We start from the raw sequence: 14969 nt of genomic DNA, 5'->3' as shown, positions 1-14969 counted from the left end.
GGAATCAATGAGGAATGTTTCTTACTGTTCTATTTTGACACATTTTTAAGGGGCGTCCAGATTTCCAAAGTGGGGAGGGGGGCTTTGGTCTCTCCCTGACATAGAATGTAATTTGAAAACGTAAAATTCCGGAAAATAAGCAAAATGAAATTATGGAGCTCGAGGAAGAACGCGATGTACTGAAATTATTCATTAGAAGTGATTAATGACTTAGTTAATATAACTGATTTGAACATTATCAAATGCCACTAAGACATACACCAAAAATGCAAAATTCAAGGTCAAAACGCAAAAAGTAGTTACGCTCTAGTAAAAACTAATAAATTTTACACTTAAACGTCAACTTCTGTGCCAAAACTAGAAAATATAAGATTTCTTTACATTTTTACTTTTGTATTTCAGCCTACCGGCACAATTATTTTTCCTCTGGAGTAAAATCTTGATTGTCATTAAATAAAAACAAGAAGTTTTTTCCCTGAAAGTAAGGAGCAACATTAAAACTTAAAACGGACAGAAATTATTCCGTATATGAGGGAAGCTACCCACAGTAGACGGGAGCTTGAAACCTCTGCAGTACGGGGGTAATAATACGCTGAATCTGAGAGTGCAATTTTTATTAAGATTTACTGACATTATGGGAGTGCTTCCCCTTTTTCGAAAATCAGGCAAATTTTCTCAGGCTCGTAGCTTATGATGGTAACATTAAAGTTAATGAATCTTATATCATGAAAAGAGAAATCACCAATGCAACAGCACAAAAAAAAAAAGAAAAAAAAAAAAAAAAAAAAAAAAAAAGAGAGACAGAAGGAGAAAAGGAAGACTGTTTTCCTAAATTGGTGATTAATATAGACCAGCACTTGAATGAGGCCTTAACCCTACTCATCCATACAATCACATAGGTCAAACAGCATAGCCACACACAATCAACCATAAAGAATAATCCATGGACAGACAGTCGTGTCGTCAATAAGTATAAGTCGTCATTTACCAAACAATAGAAAAAATAATATAGACAAATAATTCAGAGGCAACACCCAACATAAGGGCTCATCAGGAGAATACACTTCATGTATCTATTGTTATCAGACTTCTGTCTTCAGAGTTTCGATTACTATTGGGCTGAGTCCTACCTTACTTACAACTAGTTTCCACAAATTGTTTGACTACACTAGTTTAGCCGTAAGGATACCGATCAACAAAAAACGTTTCATAGATGAAGGGAAAAGTTAAGATGTCTTTTTCAACCTGTGCATGGTACTCAACGGTAAGTAAAGTGCAAGTTATACAGTTTAGTATAGCTTGCACTGTATACGGTTCAGTGATGTTATAAAGCCAGTGATTTGATCAAATCCCTAGGGCCTATATTAGGGAGTAAAAACTCAATTATTAGAGAGTAAAAATTTTATCAGGATGATTTCGGCCAGAAAAGCTTTCTACATTCATTACAAGAATTTAAGCTCATGTTTAAGCTCATGATAGAAATTCGCTGTATAAAACAGTTCGTAGTTACGAAACTGCAACTAAGGAGCAACATGGGCTAATAGTAAGGGAAACTCTAAAAAATACAATTTTCACAACAATTAATATATAAAAAAATGAGCTTTTATCGTGATTCTGAATATGTAAAAATTTACCATTAATAGTTAAACATTGAAGTTACCCATCAGCAGCTACTTGCCTGAGAAGATTTGCTCTATCTCTAAACCCCCCCCCCCCCAAAAAAAAGGGCAAAGGTCTTAATGAAAAATTACATCACCAAATTCAGCATATCCAGGAACCGTAATACAGAGTTTTCGAGCACCTATCTAAAAGAAAACTTGGAATTTCGTATTTTTTCCAAGAAGATTTTTTTACGTGTGCGTTTCTTTTTTTCCTAGGGGTGTCGAAGCAATTGTGCAGCAAAATCTGGGAAAATCTCATTTCAACAAAATTTTCGTTTTCTGCCATTTTGTGGCACAGAACAACAATATGGCACCAAAAGAATGCCAAAAAGCCATCGACCCATAATTCGGATAGAGCTAATCGTTTTGAATCCCCGAAAAATTATATATTGTGCTTCCAGTTTCAGATGCAGTGGTAGCGCGCAGGAGCGCATTCGTCCCTTAAGATGGTCCTCCCTATTTTCCAAAATAAGGCAAATTTTCTCAGACTCGTAACTTTTGATAAGTAAGACTAAATTTGATGAAACTTATATATTTTAAACCAGCATAAAAGACTATATTCGCAGGATTACCAGCACAATAGGTGAAAAGGTGGAGGGAGATTATGAACACTGTTAGACATTTTCCCATAAGGGAGGAGGTTCAAAACACTCCCCTTGAAAACTTAAACTAATTTTTCATATTTCAGACACCAATCCTGGTAAATATTTGGAGGAGTACATATGTTCAGGGATCATTACCATTCTGGCGGAATTGTAAATCAACACAAATATTAAACTAGAACGTAAAAATTGAGAATCGAAGGAGGGAGTAGTAGCCTACTTCCCATTTAGGAGATCCTTGCATCAAACACCTTGTAGTAACAAGCTACAAGTGAAAAGTGGCCCTTATCAACTGAAACCTAAACTCTAAAAACGAAGTTTTAATTACAATGAATGCAACAAGAAAATATATTCTTCATGCTCGTTCTAAATAAGTAAAATGTGATGATTTTAAAGTTAGTCATTATTGATATTAGTATGTGAAAAATGGGTGGAATTTCAGAAACAGGATATAAACTCCCCAAAAAGGGATACGATACACATCGTGGAATAAAACTTATTTTTGTGAGAAGCCTAAAACCACTACACAGAGGACCGTCTCTCTGCCTGACACGGGTAAAAATTACAATTACCATCCAAATCAATTTTGCACCAATTTTATGCCCAATGTATACATATGGTTAGGCTATATACTTTACTGGGTCTTCCTATATCTCCCATATTGTAAGACATATTAATTTTATTGATTAAGTAATGGGAATGAACTGACAGCTTTGAAAATGATTTAAATCATGTCGTCGTTAACGCAAAAGCATTGCAAGACTTTTTTTCCCTCGTTGTGTAAAAGAGATTATTGTATTTGCTTAGAAAGGAGCTCATCCAATCGTAAATATATATAAAAAAAAATCTAGATTCTAGAACACTTCTCAAGGGCCGAAAGCGACCCGGAAGGCAGCCTATTACCTCTTAAACAAACGCTATACCCCTACAACCCTATATAGCATCGAATCAGAACCAGAATGGTCAATGTCAAAATTGAAAACGGCAGATGGCATGAGATTGCCTTTGGTCACGAGGTCCAAAAAACGTGCTTCTCGGGGCAACAAAGTAGACGCCGTTCAAGAGTGAGGTTGTCAAATTACGCCAAGAGCCCATTTAAATCAAGGTCTACATAGATATGTTTAAATAGCATGTTATACCTTGTCGAACTCGGAGTGGTGCAAGGATTTTCTTAAGTCTACTTGACTCCTGGACATCATTAGAAACGAACGCTTAACAACTTCTTCCAGAAATGTATTATAGAAAGGAGTGAGGCCCTTTGTACATGCCCCATCCAAAAACCCGGACATTATTTTTTCAAAAGAATGGTGTTTAAAGATTTTGTTATTGAGGCGTCAAACTTCAAATGAGGCGTCAGTTCAAAGCACGAACTCTACGGTGGTTCAGTCATTTGGTCCACACGCCAGCAGAAACACCCGCCAGCAAACTATTCAGTCTTTATCTTTCGCATGGCTGGAAGCGCCCCTGCAGAGAGCCTTGGTTCAGACGAAGGGATAGGATTATCAAGTACCTTTCCATGATCCGTACTGATCTACAAGAAGCAGTCACGCTTGCACCAGACCGTTCCGATTGAAGGCGAAGAGTCACGTGTCCCTTTAAGCTGGACCACCAGCAGAAGGCTGAGTTAAGGGATTACAAATTTGGGGCTAATTGTGGAGCACAGACCAAAATATTATATAAAGTCATGCTCTTATATAAGTCAACAAGGATCTATATGTTCTTGGATGGCCAACAGTAGGACTAGCTCCTGAATGACCATCCCGTCCCAGCTTCTCGAATATAGATATGCTCGACTACTTTCGATTCATGATCAGTCAGAGATTATTTAGCAAATTGCCCTAAGTAATTAATTTTTTATCGAAAAAAATTAAAATCACATAATGAATGTCCCAAATTAAGAAACACTAAGCATAGGCTATAATTCACAAATGACAACTAGCCTCCACCAAATTTTGTATGAAGAGTTTTTGAGCTTGTTGATTACAAACCTGAGATAAACAATACGATACAGACGTAAAGATAAATAATATATTCAGTACGTATTCAACATTTGATTCTCAACAAAATTGGTATTAACTACTTATGATATTATTGAGTGAAAACCTGAGGTTATTATTTCAATTTAGGAATCCAATACCAAAACATAATGAGTAATGCATTTCGAGGAATAGTGCTTAATTTCCAAAAAAAATTTGGGTTATAATTATGAGCCTAATATTGCAATTAAGAATTTGAAAATCATTCCACGGCCTCCTGATCATGACCATCTCTTATCACAACTACCATACGGAAGCTGATATTTAAGCGTTTTTGAAGTCACTTAAAATGTGATGCCAAGATTGGATTATGAGCATCCAATTTCCAACAACTAAGTTTGTACCTTAGGAGGATTTTGCAGATTACAAATCAAAGGTTAGTACTGCGACACAAAAATTCAAGATAAAAACAAGCAACACTCCTGCCTGGCTCTTTCAATGCGATTGTTCCTCCGACGGCAACTCCTAGCAAATTATTCTCCAAATGATGGAAATCAACGGCATGCCGTATATGCCATAATATGCACCTTTGACCCCTCTAGCAACCTTTCTTTAACTTTCTAGCAGAAAAGTGGATATATTGAATTTTGCTTGAGCGTAATAACGTGAGGATTTTCAGTCCATATTAACGGAGGTAGAAGTTGGGCAATTTGACTCTTCGAAACCCCCCTCCACAATATCAACAATTTATCAGAATAGTGGGCATGTTGCACCTTGTTTACATTGAAACCCTGTCAGGTGCGTATTCTCCTTTTCCGAGTTTTTCCCAATTTAACATTTCGGAAGAATTTTCCAGGTGGGAATGGTAAGGGGGGATGCATTTTCCGGGGGAAACACACTGGACCCCGAACCTATTAAGGGACGAGGGATTGCATAATTGTGCTATTTGGTGTGCCATTTAATTAGTTTTCGATCGCTTTAAAGAAGATGAATTTGTCTTTATGCAAATAGTTAACAAACGATTCTAAATAATAACGAAACCAATGACATAGTTGTTAAGTGTTTACGTGGCAATCAAATTTTAGAATTACGGCATAGCTTGTATTAGGTTTTATGTTTTGGAGCAAAGTAATTGAACAGAAGCTTTTGTACATGGTATATCTTAAAACTAACAACATTGATTTGAAGCCAGGATTTGAGAATAAAGTTGGTTTAAAGAATGCACCATATTTTAAGACCATTTTATCATATTTTTTTTAATAACTAAATTAACAATTAACATAACCAAATTAAACTTTTGTTGGCGAAGCCTACCAAAAGTTCTGCAGCAGTTCAATGACCTTAGCAACGTAGATTTAGTGAAAAGTGAACGAGTAAGGCAGAACAAAGACTAGGATAAAAGGAAAGAAATCGAAAAATAAGTTTATTTCTGATATTACCTCTCAAAAATAAATACAAAGACAAAATTAGAGGTACAATATAACATCCTTTGAAAGTTTAGGAGGCGCTACCCAAACTCTTGTTTGTAGTGTATTTTGTTCGTTTCAGGGTTGATTTGCATATTCTGCAAATCAACTATTTGCATTTTAATATATTAAGTTTCACTCGTTTTAAGATTTATTTATTCATTTATATTAGTAAATATTATATGTTTGTTTGCATTGATTGTTTTTTTTTTCGTTTTGGGTTTTATTTATACTTCAATAGCAATTCTTTTTTCGTTTTAAGTTTGATTTTTTCTTATATTACCTCTTAAAAATAAATACAAAGACAAAATTGCAATATAATATCCTTTGAAAGTTCAAAAACTTAAGGATTTACGCCTTGTTCTTAACTAGTATAACATCAGAATAGAGAAAATCTTAACCGTCAATACTAATTAACTAGCTTTGCGGTATGAGTTTAGCTTTAAAATGAAGACAGATGATCTTGGTAGATTTAATTAAGATTAAATAAGTTTCATTACGTTTAAACAGATTTGATTAAGATTCCAGAGTTTTAAAAAGCGCTGAGACCTTCGGAATGGGTTAGAGCACAGATTAATGAAGACACACGAGTAGCCACGTTTTTTTTCTTTAAAAAATTCTACTTCTAATACCGACTGGCTGAAACATTAAGAATATGATAATTACCACCTGAAAAACTCAGGTGAAAAATTCAAAGCCTTCCTAATACCGATCTCGACGGAGGGCCCCTTAATTCTTCCGTATTTAATAATTTTTTTTAATTCCCATAATTTGCGAAAAGTTCAATTAAAAAATGTCTAGTTTTTGCACGTTTAACGACTCTGCTCCTGTCCCTACAGACAAACTTCCGTATATGTCTGATTACAGCTCAATAAATAATTAGGTAGGCATTTCAGGTATTTCTACTCCGCAACTGAGCACTCAGAAACAAACAAAACAAGAGCTAAGAGCTCATATGGCCCTTGTGACGAGGTCGGAAGAGCCAAGAGCTCATATGGCATGAGCTCTAGCAAAATTCTAAGAATCAATAGATTAATTTAAAAAGAAAATCAGAGGCTTAATGCCGGTCAGGATTTAAAATAAGAGCTCTGAGTCAGAATTAAAACAAGAGCTCTGAGTCAGGATGTCCTTCTAAATATCAAAATTCATTAAGATCCGATAAACGACTTTTAAGTCAAAAATACCTCATTATTTCTAATTTTTCCTCTCCCTTCAGCCCTCCCCCCCAGATGGTCGAATCGGGGAAAACGACTTTATCAAGTCCAATTTTGCAGCTTCCTGACACGCCTACCAATTTTCGTCGTCCTAGCACGTCCAGAAGCACCGAACTCGCCAAAGCACTGGACCCCCTCCGTAACTCCCCCAAAGAGAGTAGATCCAGTCCGGTTACGTCAATCACGTATCTACGTCATTTGCTTATTCTACCCACCAAGTTTCATCCCAATCTCTCCTCCCTAAGCGTTTTCCAAGATTTCCGGTTTCCCCTTCAACTCCCCCCCCCCCAATGTCACCAGATCTGGTTGGGGTTTAAAATAGGATATCTGAGACGTAAGTTCCTTCTAAATATCAAATTTAAAAATACCTCACGAACGGTCACCCGTTCTTAAGTTATAAATATCTCATTTTTTCTAATTTTTCCAAATTAACACCCCCTCCAACTCCCACAAAGAAAGCAGATTCAGTCCGATTATGTCAATCACATATCTAAGACTTGTGCTTATTTTTCCCACCAAGTGTCATCCCGATCCCTCCACTCTAAGCGCTTTCCAAGATTTTAGGTTCCCCCTCCAACCCCTCCCATTGTCAACGAATTCGATCGGGATTTGAAAGAAGAGCTCTGAAAAACGATCCCTTTAAATATAAAATTTCATTAAGATCCAATCACCCGTTCGTAAGTTAGAAATACCTCAATTTTTCTCCTCCAACACCCCCGAAGAGAGCAGATTCACTCCGATTATATCAATCACATATCTGAGACTTGTGCTTATTTTTCCCACCAAGTGTCATCCCAATCCCTCCACTCTAAGCGCTTTCCAAGATTTTAGGTTCCCTCCTTCAACTCCTCCCAATGTCACCGGATCTGGTCGGGATTTAAAATAAGAGCTCTGAGACACGATATCCTTCTAAATATCAAATTTCATTAAGATCCGATCACCCGTTCGTAAGTTTAAAATATCTCAATTTTTCTATTTTTCGGAGTTAACTGTCCCCCCACTCCCCCCCCAGATGGTCGAATCGGGGAAACGACTATTTTTAATTAATATGGTCTGGTCCCTGATACGCCTGCCGAATTTCATTGTCCTAGCTTATCTGGAAGAGCATAAACTAGCAAAACCGGGACCAACAGAATTTGCGATTGCTATATGGCACTTAGTATTTACCAAGTGCCATAAAAAGTAGAAAATGAAACTAAGCACACAATTTTGCATAAAATTTTCATAATATTTTACAATATAGTTGTGGGTGGATGTGAAAGAGGAATATCGTGCAAACATACTGATACTAAATCTACATGGTTTGTTTACCATCTACAGAACTGAAGCTATCCTTACCCCCATCCAGTTACAACCTTTAATATACATGAATATTGACTGGCATGCTTATTATAAGAATCTTATCATATTATATTTTGTTTAACAGCTTGTTTGTTTAAATGAATACAATTTTAGCTTGTGTAATAAAAAAAAACTTCTGATTTTCAATTAAAAACATAAAAACAAAAATAGGCCAACGAAATCTATGCAAACAGATTGCACTTGCAAATTTATTGCACTTGAAGCTGTTAATTTATACCCTTAACTGTACCTAAAATATTGCAGATACCCTGTTTTGACAACCTAAACGCACATAAGTGTCTTTTAATGCAGTTCAATATCCCCCTGAACATTCCCTGGAAGTTTCAATTTATTATCCTCTACTGTTCCTGAGACATTTTAGATACGCCCTTTTGACAATATAGATACAGATAGTGCCTTTGGATATGGTTCATTATCCAATAGAGGTTTCAATTTACCCTCAACTGTTTCTGAGACATTACATATACAACCTTTTGATATTCTTGATGCAGAGAGTGTCTTTTAATTTAGTTCAACATCCGCCTCTAGTTTCACCAACATTTTTAACTTGATAATCTAAGTTTTCCTTGAGACATTAAAGATACGTCATTTTGACAGCCTGAATGACTTTAAGTCTTTTGATTTAGCTTAATACTCCCTCATTGTTCTCTGAGAGTGTCAACTTAATACCCTTAACCATTCATGGGATATTTCAGATGATCCCTTTTGATAACCTGGATGATCCCTGATTTGAAATATATACTAAAGTTTTGGGGCCTGTGACACCATGGAATTTCAGATGTTTCAGAAATATTTCGAGTGGAATAGGGTCATTGAGATGGGACAAGATTTCAAGAAGTTTAATCTTTGTGAAACTTGATCATAAATATTTACTTGCATACTTAGATTCTTAGGATTGTCCAAAACACAGGTTAGGATTCCAGGGGGGTCACTTTTAATTTTTCTACAAATTAACTTTGAAAACTAACACGTCATTCAGATATTTCCATCTTTGAGGGAATTTATTACTTATTCTAATATCATTAACCATTACATGGTATAAAAGTGGTCCTTAAGATAAGACTCCTTGAGGAATTCCACAGTAAACCAGGAAGGGCTGAGAGAATGTGTTCTTGTTTTTTACATCCCCTCTGATCTGTTTGGGAGAAGCAATATTTTAGCTTTTACTAAGAGAAGGTCAAGTAAGTTGTTGGTGAATAAATGCATCAGAATTTTGTTGTTGACCAAGTAAAAAGGTTTTTAGAGGTGAACTATAACAAGGTTTAGTCAAACGTTAGGCTTTCCTAGAAAGCCAAGAAAGCATTAAGTAAGTCACAGGAAGTTACTTCTGTCAACTCTTTTAAGCATTATGTTGGAAATTCTCCCTCCTTCAAAAAGGAAGAAGAACTACAGTCTATACTTCTAGAAAACAACCCAGACTGTTTACTATTGACAAATACAGTTAACAACAATCAAGAATGTTTAATTTGAGCAAATACAGCCAGCAAATAGACTCTCAGAAAGCTGTATTCAAATTTCATAGCTATTCCAAAAATTAAATACTTGAGATTTTATGTATGACTCATCCAAAAATGATGTCCATTTCAAAATAGTCTATTCTTTAAACATTTTAGAGGTATATTTTTTCCACCACAAGACTGTTGTCAAGTCTACTCAGGTAGGGACACTCTCTACCTAAGGGAACTTTCTTGCATCTCTCCATTTGAGACAAATGCTAAATCCACCACAGCCTATGGACTGATTAAAAGTCAGAGCTAGAACCCATACTGAATTAATTGACATAGGCCTTCTGACATTTGATGAAAATTACTGGTCTTTTTGAAACACATCTTGAAATAAGAAAGTATTTTATAATTGTTTTTAAGCATTTTTCAGAATTGTCTAGTGTTTCTTTCTGGAGAAGGTAACCATTAAATCAGAACCTAAGGAATCTTGGTTGATCCAATGGACCAACCTTAGTTGATCCTTGGAGCCTTAATGATCCTATGGGAAGTTATTTTGAAAAGCACAAACTCAGCTTCTGTCCAGGAGGGGGGATATACAAAGTAGTTGCTCTCCAGAAGGAGACATGCTAAGAAAAGAGAGAGGCATTTTTAGATAGCTAATTTTATGCTTTCTGTTTATAATGGTTTACCCCTACTGCACCTGATGGTCCCATATATAGCCCTTGACTATATACAAAGTCAATGCTGGATCAAAAATTTTTCTAGGGGACAAATGTACATTTTGTTGTTCCCTGCCACATTGTTAATACTGTAAATATTACAGTATTTGTCTAGAGTAAAGGTGAATATATTTCTAGAAAAATAATGGGATTTATTTATTGCGTGTTATTTATTAAAAGAGCTGGTTTTTATCAAAAGATGCATATGATACTTTAAAAAAAGCATAATATTACTTGTTTAAAATGAAAATTACTTTCTCAGATATAGATAAGGCCTAGCTAAATAGTAATGGGTTAGGTTAACAGAATATGAAGTGCAACATTTATGAAATATATATTTATATAGTACAACTATGATAAAAACAGAAGAATGTACTTACTATACAATGTGAAATGCATTTTTTTTATTCAAACCAAAATTATGGATACAAAGACCTATTTGAAATGCTGTAATTTTTTGCTTTAAAGTACCACTTTTCTTTTAGTAGATCTGATCTCTTTTTATCTCCAAGGTGCAAAAAAACAGTTAGTACAAACATAAACCCCCAGTGGTTAGCAAAATGGGCACAGGTTTATATTTCTACTAGCATGTAGTTTATGGTGTCAATTTTACCAATTCACCACTTTGCTTTAAATAATCATCTTAATTTCAATGCACAAATTTCAGAGTCAGGTTGAGCCATCCCAGTCAGTGGTTAGCACTGAAGAATTGAAATCCCAAGGTCAGGGGGTTCAAGTCCTGATGATCTAATTGTGGAACAGGATTATTTGTTAGAATTATTATATAAGGTTATTTGGGTTATTGAAGAGTTATTTGGTTAGGATCAGGGGTTGATGGTGTGGCTTAAGCTCAACCAGAGTTGATGCAGCTTTAAGTGGGTACCTTGAGGAATCTGGGGGGAAAACAAAGGAAGCATCAGATGATTTGCCCACAACCACTCATAACACTCCTGACCAAAGACATTGAATCAGGAGATTGGTACCTGCACAATGAAGACCATGTAAAAAAGTTTTAAGTTAGTTGAGCTTCACCATAAATGGTGCAATAAGAATCATAAGGTGTCTGTACAGATCTTGCTTTGTCTTAATTCATGTATAAGACAATTAGAAGAGTTTATACTCTTCTTAGCATCCTTATTACCTCTCTTTTCCTTATTATTCTTATCTTAACTATTTTCCTCCTTTCCTTACAATGTAATTGGAAAAGATCATACCTGTAAACATGAATTGCTTTAAATCTAGGATAGATAAGAAAAATAGAATGGTATTGTACTTAGGCATTAGTAGTGACATTTGCCTTAGCCATGTTAATGCCCAAAAATAAAGGATCCTCATTAGTGTTATCTGTCAAATAAGACAAGCCACTCCAACAACTAAGATGGGTTTTTAGCTGTTAGAAAAACATGTATTTGCAAATTTCATTGACACTGAGTTGTTTAAGTCTTATATGAAAACTAAACAAAAATGTATGTAAAGCTATGATGATGGTGTCTTGGAACAGTTAATGTTAATTTTTGTAGCTTACTGCTTGTATTTCAAAACTATTTTAACATGGAACAATGCTGTATGAATTTATTGCAACTGATCAAATATTAACAAAATAACAGCATTGTTATGTCATTAGGCATGTATATTGGAATCTATTTGATGGAGTGGTTTCTTGAAACCCCTAAATCAGATGAATTAAATGGGAGCATAGGTAAATTAACGGGGGCGCCAATTGGGGAGTAGACTATGAAAATGTTGTTTTCCTTGTATTGTCATTACAAAAAAAAACAGCCCTGATTTTAGATTTTGAAAAACACACATTTTGTGTCTTAGTTAAAAAAAATAATTGTGAACTGAGGCCCCTCTGAAAACTTTAACACTATTAACAGGGGGACCAACCAAGCTTGGCAGCAGACAACCATTGAAGCCTTAACCACACCCATCTATTATCCCAATGCACGAATAAACCCTTTATGCAAAGCAGGATGAAAAAGACAGATGCCACAAAACACATGTAATTATGCTTGCCAAAAAACTTGGGTACCGTATTATAATTTATATAATTCTAAATGTTGAATTAATTATTTTTTATAATTTTACTCTTGTTTTGCTACCCCTCAGGCTTTCCACCTAAGGTACTTGTCCTCTCCCATAGATCCAGCTCTGTACACAAATAAAAATAAAAATGGTGGAATTAGATTCCTTATTTTAATCTCTTCTTCAACATAATAGTCATTACCCTGATAATGCCATAATTGTATATTTGTTTGTCATGGTTTCTATTCTTTGTTCTGTTATAAATCAGATTCACTGTGAAAAACACATTATTTGTAATACATGTGACTTCAGTATAAAAAAGAGCACAAAATTTGTAATTTTGTTTTAGCCTGTTTCCCAGAGCTGTTTCTAGGATTATGATGCCTAAGGAAAAATTAATAAAAGTGCCCCCCTCCTGACCCAAATATAAGTAAAAAAAAGCCAAATCAAAATGAAAAATTTGATCAAAGAGAACCATCCCCAGCTGGACCTCTGTGGTGCCCAGGACAGCTGACCTAGTTCCCCCTACCCTGAGAACAGCTCTGCTGTCCCCTTCTGGAGAACTGCTACTTGGCATATTTACCACATTGCATTATAAGGGTTCATTGTCAGAAAAGCAAAGATAATACTTTGAAAGAGGAGAATGAAGTTTTATAGTATTTGTAGGCCATTATAAAAGTGAAATATAGCAAAATAGATTCACTGCTCAATTAAGTACTTTCAGTCTCATATCTTTGCTAAATCTGGATGTATGGCTTCAGATCCTGCTAAAGTTATAGAAGATACATTTTCAAAAACTAGAGCCAATGAAAAAGAGCCCAAGGTGTAAGTCTAGAATTGGGGCTATTGAGAGTGAAAAAATGCTAAGAAAATAATTCTTACTTCATAGTATGTAGAAAAATGATAGTTAACAAAAGTTTTGAAAGCAATTAAATTTAATTTACCCTAACCTCACCCCTAACCCCCCCCCCCTGGGGGCAAATATACAGCCCAAAGTATATATTTTCTAAGATGTCTGTCATGTGTCACTCTTGTTTCAATCTGTACACCAATAAATTGAACCAAGAAACATAAACACATGATGAATAGAGGATTTTTAATTACTATTTGGTTATAACTCTGTTTTGCCAAGATTTTATAATCCAAAGGCATTGACTGCCTTAAATCCAATTGAATAAACAATCTATAAGTCTTGAAAAAAAATTTATGAGTTTACTTTAGCCTGTTAGCATCCTTCTTGTTTAAAACAAATTACAGATTAACTCAACTGATTGTATTGAAAAGAGACACAAAAAGCACATGAGAAATATGCAATATGGGTTATACATTTGCATGTGAGGGTGAGGGAGGATAAAGTATAGCAGATCTGGGGTTGAAGTGTTCTGTATAATTATTATCCATATAATGAAGCAAGAATTGTTGTTTTTAACCCTTTTCTATAGCCAAAAATTAAAAAAGGATATCATTTTTTAGGGTCTAAACAAGATAAAACTAAATATCTGAGTAAAATGGCTATTATTCAGTAAGAGCATAAAAAGGCATCAGCTGGTGTGTTAACCTTCTTTTTAGACTGAGTTGGTTATGTAAACTCCTCTATCTTCACCCTCAGCTAATATCTATTTTCACAAGAAATCTTTCAAACAGAACTTTGCCCATAAAATAATGAATCAAATTTAGGCCTTTAGCTTATTTTAGAGTATGCTATTGCTTTTGGAGTTGGTCACTGACAAAATATCATATCAGTTTCATCCTGTAGGCTATATCTATCTATCAGGATGGAGGATGGGTGTGAATTAAAGCAATGCACCCTTAGGATAAATTATTCGTTTTCACACCAAGATGTTGTTAGTAGGCCTAGCCCAAGTCTTACCACATAAAAATAGGCCTCAAAAAATAAGAATATATGTAAAAATGGTTTTGAAATGTTGTATTGCCTTGAGACAGAGTATGGCCCATTGCTGAAATCTTTTTAGGTGAGGAGAAGCTTGTGAATGGCTTAACTAGGCTAGTTCACCATTAGGTTTTGTCCTGATGAATTCAACTCAATTAGCCAAGGTTACTTACTTATTCCATTGCGTAAAGGTGTATCAGGCATAGTCCAGAAAGAGTCAAGAGTACATATATTAACCATCAGTTGCAGAGAAAATACGCTCAGCTTTTGCCCTTTGGATATTAGCCATCAGAAATCAAAAATGACATTCCTAAGTACCACTTTCTTCTTCTTCTTCTTCTATTCAGCGTTGGGTTTTGCAGCCATTTATCTTTTCTTTCTTTGCCGCCCAATTGAACAGTCAAGCAAATAACACCCAATAGTAACCAAAACTCTAAAAACAGAAATTTCAACAATAATAGCTACATTAAAAGAATTATTTTTATCTGGATTTCAAATATTTAAAATTCACGAAGCTTTATGGTGCTTATCAAAAGTAATTTGTCTGAGAAATTTGCCTGATTTTTGAAAAAAAAGGCCGAAACCCCCCAAAATTTTAAGGAATCTTA

At 35.1% G+C, this 14969-nt stretch overlaps 1 protein-coding gene across 2 annotated transcripts in view; it reads right to left on the bottom strand.

Moving 5' to 3' along the window:
- The window catches only part of LOC136035036 (leucine-rich repeats and immunoglobulin-like domains protein 3), a 141755-nt gene extending 127049 nt beyond the window's left edge, over positions 1–14706 (bottom strand). Inside the window, exon 1 of one of the 2 annotated variants that reach the window (XM_065716636.1) lies at positions 14535–14706. The gene's annotated coding sequence lies outside the window, so the exon portion shown is untranslated. The remainder of the gene's footprint in view (positions 1–14534) is intronic. The other variant, XM_065716637.1, reaches the window with a different exon arrangement.
- Positions 14707–14969: the final 263 nt, after the last annotated feature.

This window comes from Artemia franciscana, chromosome 13 (assembly GCF_032884065.1).
Source record: "Artemia franciscana chromosome 13, ASM3288406v1, whole genome shotgun sequence".
Classification (NCBI taxonomy): domain Eukaryota; kingdom Metazoa; phylum Arthropoda; class Branchiopoda; order Anostraca; family Artemiidae; genus Artemia; species Artemia franciscana.
The sequence above is the reverse complement of the archived record's forward strand: the minus strand, read 5'-3'. Positions and strand labels throughout refer to the sequence as shown.